Consider the following 12,563-nt stretch of genomic DNA (forward strand, 5'->3'; position numbering starts at 1 on the left):
GGCCGATAAATAAATGATAACAATAATGATAAAGCCTGAAAATGTGCAAAAAGGTGTTTAAAGCACTTGAATATGTTCGAGTCACGTCATTCGCCTTTCATCAGGAAACGCTGAGGGATTCGGAAAACGTGGGAAAAAGGCAATTGAGCAAAAAAAAAAAAAAAAAAATATTGGAACATTAGCAAAAACAAAAAAAAAAGTGCAGAAAAATCACCAATGAAAAAGTAAAAATTAAGCATTTAGCAAAAAAAATAAAAAAAATTAATACACATTTTTACCTTCTCAAATATGTGATTTCACGTCACTCGTCTGTCATGAGGAAATATTTTGCCTTGAAGTCTGGGAGCGGCGTCGAAGGCGGTCCAGGTCCCGCCGGCGTCCGTCCCGCCGCAAAAACGTCCTGCAGTTTGTCCGAACACGAGCGGCTGAAAGCTAACGTGACTTGTGGCGGGCTCAGCCTGGTTCCAGCCGCCCCCCTCTCCCCTCTTCCCCTCCCCCCGCCCCCCCGCCCCGCAGCTGAGCGGAGCGCAGACGGGCCTGGGGAGCCGACCGCATGGGTCCGGCGCTGAGTCTTAATTGAATGGAGCTGATGTGGTTCCATTAATCAGTAATGGGGAGCCTTGCTGGGCGCAGCCACCACACACCGCAGCAGGAGGGGTTTCTGATGGTGCCTCTGACATTTTCACAGCAGTGTGTGTGTGTGTGTGTGTGTGTGTGTGTGTGTGTGTGCAGAGAGAGAGAGAGAGAGAGAGAGAGAGAGATGTGTGCATACCTCAGGACTAAACGTTGGAATGATGAGATCAAATGTACCCACTTGTGCGTTCTGCAGTGCACGTTACCGTCGTGCACGTTCCCGTTGTGCACGGCGGTCCCGTCCGCCAGCGCCGGTTGTCGTGCAGCCGCTCTCCGTCCTCGTCTCAAGCTGCTGCCGCCTGTAAAGGCCGAGCAGCCGTGGGACGAGGCTGCTCTGACCTGCGGACCTGAAACGACACCGACCGCTCTCGGCTTCCTCACAGCGTCGACTCCTCGGTCGACTTTACTGCAGCCGCCGACTCACTTTCTGCACAAACCGTCGTCATGGGGATAACTGATGTTTTCGTTCACCGCCTGTCGCTCGCTGGTCTTTTCTTAAACTCACATTAATAATCTGCTGCTCTTTTGGTCCGCTTTGCCGCCCGAGCCTCAGTCTGCAGAATCTGGACGAGTCACACGGCGGGTCCATGTGAGACAAACTCACTGGACTTTGATCAAAAACACGAGAAACTGGCGACAGAGCAAAAAATGGCGGGAACATTAGCAGAAAAAAATGCAAAAATAAATAAATAAATAAAACTGCAAAAAAGCAAAAAAAACAACAACTATATATTAAAGAAAAAGAAAACTATATATGTAATTATTGAAATGATGTATTTAAACGTCGGGTCAGTGATGGTGGATCAGTGTTAAAAAAACATGTTAAAAACGTAAAAAAAAAAAAAAAACATGTAACAGCTTATTGGGCAAAAAATTACTGGAACATCAGCAAAAAAACAGACAAAAATGTAAATAAATAAATTAATACATGATTAAATCACTTTGAAAATTTGTGAAAGTGTTTTTTGTAAAGAAAACCATATATATAATTATTGACATGGTTTATTTAAACATCAGATCAGTGATGCTGCATCGACCTCGTGCTTCTTGTGTTTATATTCTTGCAAAAAGCTTTTCACAAAAAATATGTGGAGCTGGGGGAGGACGGTAATAGTCCAAGAAAATATTCCAGTTTTTTCTGGGATTAAATTTGTAAATTCGCGAGATAAAAACTTGGATGCTGGCTGAGATTAAAGTGGTACATTTGTGAGGAAAAAAACACAAATTTATGAGAGAAAAACAAAAAAATTCCAAGATTATAAAGTTACAAACGTCCAAAAAAAAAAAAAAAAAAAAACAACTCAGAATAATAGTTTTACTTCTACTCTGGGGTTTAATAAGAAGGACCTCCTGGTGATTTTAGCCCAGAATCAAAATATTCTCATCATTATCCACAAAAAAAACAGAAAATGTTGTTATTTATTTGCACAGATGAAACAAAAAAAAAACAAAAAAAAACAGTGCGTTCGTTTCGACGTTCCCTGCTCTCTGAGTTAATTAAGCGATGACAGCTGAAGGAAGGCGGTGGGAGGCTGGATGGAAAGACGGAAAGAAAGGTTGAGCAGATGCATGAAACTTGTTTGGTTTTTGACGGACAGCCATTCGTGAAACACTGTTATTAAAACATTAAATCTGTTTTTTTTCTCCTCTTTCTTTCAAAGAACTCCCTTTCCATTGGATCGCTTACCTTTTGTTTTGCGTGTATTAAACAGCCGTCTGTCCTTGTGTGTCACTACCTGCACTAACATTTCAATACAAAAATAAATAAATAAATAAATAAATAACCCATCTCTTTCATCGCGCGTTAGAGGCTTTGTCATTTCGCAGCACCGCGTGGGCGTTTGAAACAGATGTCACAGCTTGGAATGAACTTATTATTTCTGAATATCAATTTGAGGCCAAATGTGAAGAAAAATATCCCTGACAGTTCAAGCATGCACACATCCACAGCCATGAATTAGGTTGTGTGTGTGTGTGTGTGTGTGTGTGTGTGCATTTTAGAAAGCTTCATTATCCCCCTCCATTGTCTTATTTGACGCTGTAAAGAGGTGCTTAGTGCTGAGGGAAGCTCTCACGAGATTGCCCTCATTACAATTTTTCATTATTGTTTGGGTTGTAAGTGATTGTGCAACGATGATTACTCTGAAAATTATTTCCCTTTAGTCACTGCAGACGTTAAAATGGAAAATAGATTGTATCATATCACGTAATCATAATATAAAAAAAACCCAAACCAAAACAAACAACAACAACAACAACAAAAAAAAAACAGAGCAAAACGCCTGCATGCTGTGATTGGTCGGGAATCTGGTCCCTATCTGGTTCTGGTCTGCACTGGGATCGTTTTGACTGAAAAGCGACAGCCAATCAGAGGATTTTCTATCGCAGAATTTCAGATCAGAGAGGGTAACAATCAGAGACAGGAGTACTCCAATGTTTTAGGCAAAAATACCCTTTTCCCGACTTCCCCAGCCTGAGACAAGACGTTTGATACCGTTGTCTCCTCTGTACGTCCAGTGGTTCGGTTCTTATAGGTAGCATTTCGTGTTAGCTTAGCATAAAGACTTGAAGTCTATGGGAGTCGTTAGCCTAGCTTCGTCAGAGTAAAAAAATAAACCATATAGCAACTCTGAAGCGGTCTGATTTACACAGTGTGGCAGTGGCGGGGGCACCGCTGAAGGTAGAGGAAGATCCACCCCAAATTAACTTCGACTGGAATGACTCGATTTCTTTTTTAATTATTTTTTTTTAATTGGTGTCATTGGTGGTGGAGTGGATCCACTGGAGAGCTCAAGCAATTTGCATTTGCAAGTGGGGACGAGGGGGGTAATAACCTGCACAGTTCCCTCTTACAGAACCCGTTTGTACTAGAGTTTGGATACCCGAGCCGGTCGGGAGCTGCCGGGTCGGGCCGTGTTCGGGCAAAAATGTAGAATTTATATTTGGGTTCGGTCACGTCGGTGTTATTTCAGTGAAGAATGATGGACCTGCTGTCTGTTCTGGGCGACTTCCTGTGCAGTGCTGGAGTTTCTGTGACGATGCTGACGGCAACACGTCGGCTGGACGAGCCAAACCTGGGGCTCGGCTCGGGTTCAGACACAAAAAGAAAAGCTGATCGGATCGGATCGGGCTCGGTGACCGTGCCCCCCATCTCGGCTCAGGTTCGGACTAAAATACGCGGTCCTATCCAAAAGTTGATGGACATGCGGTACATTTCTCAGGCCATGTCCACACCCAGGCAGGTTAATCTGAAGACGCTGTTTCACCCTTCCATCCACGCTTCACCACAGTCGTGTTTCAGACGGCTTTCCAAAGTCCTGCTGTCCAAACTGCAAGGCCTGAAAACACAAAGTCCCCGTTTTGTGGGCGTGGCCCCTCAGACGTACCGCCCGCTCTACAGCGCAGAAACATTCGCCACATCACTCCACAGTTTCACCTCAGCGTTTTCTAGCTAAAGCGACTGAGCCGCAGAAACTGTACAGGGATCCCTACGTAATCTGACTGTGCTGAGATCCCTGCATAGTCTAAGAGAACTGAGATCTGAATGTAATCTGGAGGTATTGGGATTTGATCCCTATATGATCTAAAAGTAATGGGATCCCTATGTCATCAGACTGAACTGGGATCCCTGTGTAATCTGAAAGTTCTGCGATCCAAATGTAATCTGGATGCATTGAGATCCCTATATAATCCTTATGTAATCTGTATGTTTTTGGACCCCTACATAATCTGGCAGTACTGGGGTCCCTACGTCATCTGAATGTTTTGCTGTCCGCATGTCATCTGACCGTTTTGGGATCCCCTCTGGCTTCAGGAAGGCTGTTCTGTGGAGGGGGGGGGGCTAATGAAAAGGTGCCTGCTAGCATGTCAATGATCAAATTGTTATCTCAGAGGTAATGTGAGACAGAAGTGGAGTCACACAACAAATGAAAGTGAAATCAGATTTTAAAGCTCTTCAGAGAAAAAAATGGAAAAACTAAGTCTTAAAAAAAGATTTAAAAAAATTAGAAGTGAAAGTAGAACGTATGGGTCAATGGAGTACAGTGGTCCCTCATTAATCGCGGGAGTTACGTTCTAAAAATAACCTGCAATAGGCTTTTCTCAGACAGGCATTAACATTTTCTCACTTTTCTCTCTTGTTTAAACTCTCAAAGTTCAAACCTTTGTAGAAAAATAAGTCCAGTATTATAGAATGAACGCATTCTGTACTGTACAGGAGACACGGCACGGAGGAGATTGATTGACAATGGTCTACAGTCCCTTAGCCAATCAGGACACAGAACACAATGCGCTGCAAAAAAAAAAAAAAAAAAAAAAAGCATGCAAAATTGCACTAAAAAAAATCCGCTAAACTGCGAGGCCGCGAAAGGTGAACCGTGTTATAGCGAGGGACAACTGTACATTTTTTGGAAACACTCACCGAATGACAAGAGAAGTAATAAAATAAAATGTTATGTAAAATCTCATATTTCTTGTGGTCACATGACAGTCACCACAGAGTCAGGCCGTCAATGTGGATGCAGGTTGAACACTTTCCAGAGAAATGGTGCTGAGGTGAGGAGACGATGGGAAACTCTGAGGCCTCGATTCACAAAAACCTTTAATGTGCGCACAAAAAAAAAAAAATAAATAAATAAAAACTTTCAGCATGTACAAACCCACCAACTTAATCCCCGTCCGGTCAGGCAGCTCGTCTTGCAGCGCCGACGCCGAGTCTTAACGCTGACTAGTTTGGACACTGAATAATAATAATAACAATAATAATAACTTCGATTTATATAGCTCCTTTCAAACCACCCGCCTTTCAAACAAAAAACAAACAGACAGAAGGAACAAAATGAAAATGAATGAAAACGTTTCAGTACCCGCTCGTGGTTTTAGGAAATCTCGAGGCGTTTAAAGTGAACCGCAGCTCGAAGCTCGGAAGAAGAGCGAGCAGCGAGGCGGAGCGACGGATAGAGAAACCGTCCGGGAAAACAAAAGGTCACAGCAGCGATCCCCCCACCTCACCCCCCTCCAAAAAAAAAAAAAACAAAAGGCGTCCCTCTTGCCCCAACACACACCGAGCCGGTAAGCCTCGTCCCGCTCTAATCATCTCAGCTAAACTTCTGAAACGGCAAATGTATAAATCCTCCCGTGATGCATTAAACCGTCCTTACAGATTGGTGGTGTGTGTGTGTGTGTGTGTGTGTGTGTGTGTGTGTGTGTGTGTGTGTGTGTGTGTGTTTGTGTGTGTGGAAAAATAGGAAATCAAAGGCAGAGAGTGCACAACCCCCCCCCGGCCACAGGTCCAGTTTTTAACCTGCATTACTGAGTAAATGTCGTCCCAGATGGTCAACGTGGACTGAATGGTCGACTCTGAGCTCGACTGCCTGCCAGGCATAAAAAAAAAAAAAAAATACATGCATGAACATCCCTGAATGTGCAACCACTCAGATTTAGGCACACACACACAAAGGAACACAAAGGAGACGCGCACACACACATTTTTAGGTCCATGGTAAAGAGCGATTTCAATATATGAGTAATGAAGAAAAGACGGGATGAGAAAATGAGGTCAGATCCTATGAATAGACCGCCGAGCCTCCAAATCTTCAACATCACATCTCTGCGCGCTCACACACACACACACACTCACACACGCACACACACACAAATTCTTTCAAGATACAGTCCATGTGCAACTGTACACGCACACACACGAGCAACGCATGAACACACACACACACACACCTAAAGAGGGAGTCCTTTTGGAGCCTTAGGCACAATGTGAGAAATAAATATTTGATAGGAGGATGACCTACTTCCTGTGCCCTGAAAAGTTATTTGCCTTTTTCTGCCTCCCTCCACCGCCGAGGCCTCTTTCCTCGGGCCCTGGAGCGCAGCGAACGAGATTGAAGGAGAGAAGAACGAGAGGAGAGGAGAGGAGAGGCGAACGAGAGACAGACGGTTATGTAAAGAGAAAGAGACGGGAGACAGACGGAGTCGGAGAGCGAGGAGTGGACGAGAAGAGAGAGAGAAAGAAGCGAGGCAGAGAGAGAGAGAGAGAGAGAGAGAGGAAAAGGGCAGATGGAGAGTTTTAGTTGAGCAAACTTTTACTCGGAGGCAGAAATAATCTGATTGGTCGAGGAAAACGTCGGCCTGTCTGCCCTCGTGAGACGACGAGGAGAAAAAAAAAATACGTGAACTTGGGTTTTGTGCTTTTCGGCTTCGTGAGCGGAGCGTCCAAGATGTTGTGCATCACGTACAGACAACTCAATGTTTTAGCGCCCCCTGCAGGGCAATTAGTGCAGTTCTGAAAAATGAAGAGTGGCGGATGGTCGGGTTAATTTTTACATACACTAAAATTATTTTAGTTTTTGTCTGAGAAGAAAACAGAAATCTTACAGAGAAGTCCAATTTAAACAGATTGTAGGATAAACTTACTACTACTGATAATAATAATAATAATAATAACAAACTTTATTTATAGAGGACACGTAGCTCCAGACAGATTCACCCTCTGTGTTCGACAGATATGACGCCAACTCTTTTTCAAAACAAGTCAAGTGCAAATGGCACCGTGAGATTAGCAGCATAATCAGAGATAAAAATCAATAGATGATCAAACGTGTAAGCGATGGTGAAAGGAGAAACAGTGTGTGTATGGAAGGTCAATGAGCAGCTGTTTGTTAAAGCTCCTCTGACTTTAGTTAATTTCTGTTATTTTGGAGCACGGATAACAAAAGTTGCGCTGCCTAAATTCTTTTGTTTGTATTAAAAAAATAAAATAAAATAACAGAATCAGAGGATTGAAGAGCTCATCCAGGACTGTAAAACCTCAGAGAGTCTGCAGCATCGGCCATCGGTCGCGTCCCAAACCGTGAAGAGCCCCGTCAAATATGTGAGAGGAGCGATCCCCTACACCACACTGAGCGTCGCTGAACCCGGGCTGAATTGTACATCATATATATGTGTGTGTGTGTGTGTGTATTTTATTTATTTATTTATTTATTTTAAAGATTATTTTTGGGCATTGGTGCTTTTTTTGACCCGGGACGCTGTGATCTGGTACGCGCTCTACCAGGTGAGCTGCCAGAGCGCACGTGTATCAGATACTTAATCACCTTTTTTAAAAATTGAATTTATTCTAATTTATTTTTTATTTCATTTGAACACATAATGCACAAAGAGGTCTGTTCTCTCTGCAGAAAAAAAAAAAAAAAAAAAAAAAAATACAGTAGAAAATCCACAGGCATGGATTCCTAATCTGAGGGTTGTGATTATGAATGTGAGGGTGCAGTTCCTCGTGGTGTTGTAGCATCTAACACTGCATGTCTTTGGTGATAGTTTGGTTATGCTGAATATTTAAATGTATGTAAATTTATGTACATATATATAGATAAATCTATATATCTCTCTATATATGTATAGATATGGGTAGAGAGATAGACAAATAGACAGATATGTGTATCCACTCATAACAGCTCTGCCATTAATTCTACCTTCTAACAATGTTTATAATGTTCAGTTTTCATGTAAATTTAATTTCGTGTTTATTATTGAGGTTGTAGTTTGCAGAGGGCTTTTACTGGACTGCATTATATTGACAGGTGTTTCTGATTTTTTGTCCTCCCCTATTTAAATACAATGAGGAGGGACAGAATAGTGGAAACACTGTCAGTAAAGTGCATTCCAGTCCAACAGCAGCACTAACTATGAGCTCAATGCCAAACATAGAAGTGAATGAACACCTCTGTTACCGTGACAACAAGACAAGCTGAGCATTATAGGCAGCAGGAGAGGCAACTTTATGGCACAACATGTGGATTGTATTGGATTAGATTGTGCAGGTGGAGCTGTGTATATGTCAGGTATGCATTTTAGCCCGTTTTAATTTCTTCAAAGCTGAAGCAGGATGGAGCGTTGGAAACGAGTAATTATGTGAAACTCATCTTTTGTATTCCAGCTGTGAGACTCACGGTAATTGCGCCGCCTCAATGAAACGAACTGAATAAATCAATAAATAACTAAATGAAATCTGGCCAGAGGCTTTTTTCCAGGGAAAAGAGTTGCCAGACACCACAGCGGTGAGCGCAGACGCTTTCCAGGCTCTGGGTTACATCCAACGCTAATCGCAATTAGAAAAGCAGATATTTATTTCTGCGGAAAAAAGAAAAAAGAAAAAAAAAAAACACCCGATTATTCCTTTAATGACGACTATTAGTAAATGTTTGTGTTGTAAATAAACATCCTTTTATCTCTTTAATCCTGTTATTTAACGGCAGCTTCAGCGCACGGAGGCTAAAAGACAAACCTTCACCTGCAAAATAGAAACGATAGTTTGACTTTAATTAATTTCAGGTAATTTCAAACAAGCGCTGACTGACGGGAGGAAAAACAACTAGAGACACGAGTGGATGGGAGTTCCTGAGGACGGACGAGTGTCGACTTCCCGGTGTTTCCCTTGGAGGGGCGGCACTTAACCTTTCCTGACCCTTTGCTTATCCGAGTGTGTAAACCCGGGACGAGTGGGGGGGCGGGGCTTGGCGGCCGCCTGCTCAGGATTGGACGGCTGGAGGTCGGTCCATCTCACAGGAGCGATGCTGTTCAATCTGCAGTTAGACTCACATCACTTCACTCTCACACACCTGCACTTAGTCACATCACACACACACTCTGAGGCACATGCACACACATATACACACAGAGCTTCAGCTTCATTTGGCTTCCACAGCCTCGACGTTGCCGAAACAGCACGGCGTGAAAATGAAAAAGCACAGACAAGGCGGCCGCTATTATTTTCACAACAAAATTTATTAGAAGAATAGTGGTTTTGAAAAGAAGGTTCTAGCATCCAGTGAATACTACCTTACACAACGTTACAGCTGAAATGTGTGGCAAAAATGGCAATTTCTTTTTACCAAATTGAATATAACATAACCAGTAAAATATTTTACACATGCACAAAGACAGATCTAATCAGCGTCGCCCGACGTTCAATGCAAAATAATGTAAAAAAAAAAAAAAAAAAAAAAAAAAAAAATGAGACCACAGAAAAATCAAATCAATTTAATCTTTTTGTCAAAAAGAAAGAAAAAAAATCACAGACATTATGAGACAGTTTATTATTCATCAGCCCAATCAGAAAATTGGATTTTGCATTCAAAACAGGGAGAGAAAGAGAAAAAAAATAGTGCAATCAATCAAACTAAAACCAATTATTGTGATCCTCATTAAGTGCTCATTTACACGGACATCGATCATATAAGCCTAGAAGAATAAAAGTCCAACTCACAAGGTACAAAATAAAGAAACCAAAACGAAAAAAAAAAAGTTAGTGTACATAAATAAAACTACAATATGAGAAAAATATTTTTTTAAATTATACAATTTCTTGTCAAACTGTAAACAGTAGATATTGAAAAAATGAGGTCCACTGGGGTATTTGGAGAACCTGTGTGTGTGTGTGTGTGTGTGTGTGAGCGTGTGTGAGGTACAGTCCAGGTGGGACTAGACCGAGAAAGGGGGCTCGGGGCGTCCTGAGCATCGGCGCAGCGCCCCCTAGGGCCTGTCTGGACTGGAGGAATGAGGTATATCGTCAAACCCAAAACAAATCTCGGCGGAGAGGAAAAAGCCCAGCAGGCCCTGAAGTGGGGCGTCCAGCCGCCCGTTAAGAACCGAGGCGAGGTCACGAAAGTCGGACACCTCAGCAGGACAACGACTCAAGACTGAAGAAAACAAGAGGTTCGTTCTGCAACCCAAACCAGAGTCCAAACCCCTGGACCAGACGTCCTACGTCTACCCAAATGTCACAGGCGATTTCCAACCGAATCGGGACGAAACTCACGATCACAAGCGTTTAAAAAAAACAGTTACTACCAAAAAACCAACATCAGGAATGTATAAAGCGTTTTAAGAGTTCATAAGAGCAAAATATGAAATACAAAGTTAAGTCTTCAGACAGTTCTTACCAAACTTCACCGATCTGATTGTTGGACGAGGTACAAATACGCAAAACGGATGCAATCCAAAATAGATTCCTGTCATCCAGACCAGGCCAAATATAATCGTCTGCTCCTGTGTTGGACTCCCTGCGGTGGGCGACGCCCGGCTCCGAGGCCTGCAGAGGGCGCTCCCGAAGCCGAAGCCACGGCGTCGAGCGTGCGGCGTGCGGCGGCGCGGACGCGAGCGACGAAGAGGAAAACGCGGCGGCCAAATGAGAACGAGCCGCTCTCGATCGAATTTCCAAAAACGGAGCCGGATGCTGTTTCCACTCGTTTCTCTCACTCTCGGTTCTCCTGCAAGCCAACGTTTTCAAGAGGGGGAGGCGGTGGGGGGTTCGGTCACACAGCGTGCGGCCGGGCTCTGCTGGTGTCCTGGTCTCTCTTGTGGTGAAAAAAAGAGGCTTACAAGGTTTTTCCCTGACGCTTTGATAAGAAGCGAAGGCAGATCTGTCACATTGCACGGTTTTTCTGAGTGATTCCACGGACGGAGAGAAAGATCGAGGTCGAACCAGACAGATACCTCGGCACGGCTCGCTGTAAAAAAAAAAAAAAAAAACGCCACCGCCGCCGCCACCGCCGCCAAGCTTTCAAATTTCTAGAGCCTCTCCACTGTTTTGTGCACTTGTGTATAAAAAGCGGTCGGTTTCGGCGAGAAGTTCACCCGGCTTAAGTCACATTTACGGCGGCGCTACTGCATGTAGCCACACAATAAGCAGTGCCTGTGTCAATGCTCGGCGCAGAACAAAAAAAAAAAAAGCCCCGGTGCCCGAGGCGAGCAGAAGACAGAGCAGAGCACTAACGAGACTCGAGAGGTCCTGAACTGACCAGAAGGCTGACATTCATGAGACACGAAACAAACAAAACCATCCGGAACGGAGAGAAAAGAGCAAAGCAAAGGTAGAAGGTAGAAAGAAAGAAAAAAAAAAAACAGCTTCTGATCATTTCCAATTTTGGCGGTGATTTTCTATCCTGGTTGGGAAAAGGCTAAAGAAAGTGAGCCGCGGTTGAGGTGTGATCGGCTTGTAGGCCTCGGTGTCGATGAAGTACCTGAATAATAAGAGTGAGAGCAGTGTCTGTCTGGAGTCCCTGAGGGTGTCTGGGTAATGGAGTTTGGGTGCGAAAGACGCCGCGAGGGGGCGACCTTCCCGCGGACTGCCGGGATACGTTCAGAGACGCGACGCTTCAAACTGGAACACGTTCCGCTGATTGACTCGGAGAACACAGGTAGATTCATGTTGGTGGAAAAAAAAAAAAAAAAAAAAAAAAAACGACAACAACAGCGCCGAGGCTGCAACAACGGAGGAGAGATTTAAAAAAAAAAAAAAAAAAAACCCAAACAAACTCAAAGAGAGTAAGCGTTTCACATTGTTTCGCGCACAGCCACACACATCCACACTCACGCGCACTTTCTTTTTTTTTTTTTTGTTTTTGTTACTTTACAACAAGGAGGAAAAAAAAATGATTGCAAAAGAGCTTTAGCCAAAAAACCACTACGAAAGCTGCGGCAGCGACAAACAAACACCTTAAGTGCTCCTCCTTCTCGGGAAACACGATTTTCCTTTATTTTTTTTTTTGTTTTATTTATTTTTTTGTTTTTTTGTTTTTTTTTTTTTGTTTGTTTGTTTTCTTCTTCCTCAGGGCCAATATTTCATATTCAAAACACTAGAATCTGTCCTGTGGACGACGTCCCAAAAAGGAAAAAAAAAAAAAAAAAAATCAAATGAAAATAGAAACGCTTTCGGATTGAACCAGCCTCTTTGAAAGATGAGGGGCTGATACGGGACGAAGGAGGGAGGAGGGAGGGGGGAAGAGGAGGGGGGGGGGGGGGGGGTATGTACACCAGCATGCAAAAATATCGAGAGGGTCGACGTTCATGAAACCGCCCGCCGCTTCCAACGACTACACGGTCAGTCGGGTCCTGGAAAGAGCCTGTACAGTATCACC

Source organism: Myripristis murdjan, chromosome 1, assembly GCF_902150065.1.
Source record: "Myripristis murdjan chromosome 1, fMyrMur1.1, whole genome shotgun sequence".
NCBI classification, from domain to species: Eukaryota; Metazoa; Chordata; class Actinopteri; order Holocentriformes; family Holocentridae; genus Myripristis; species Myripristis murdjan.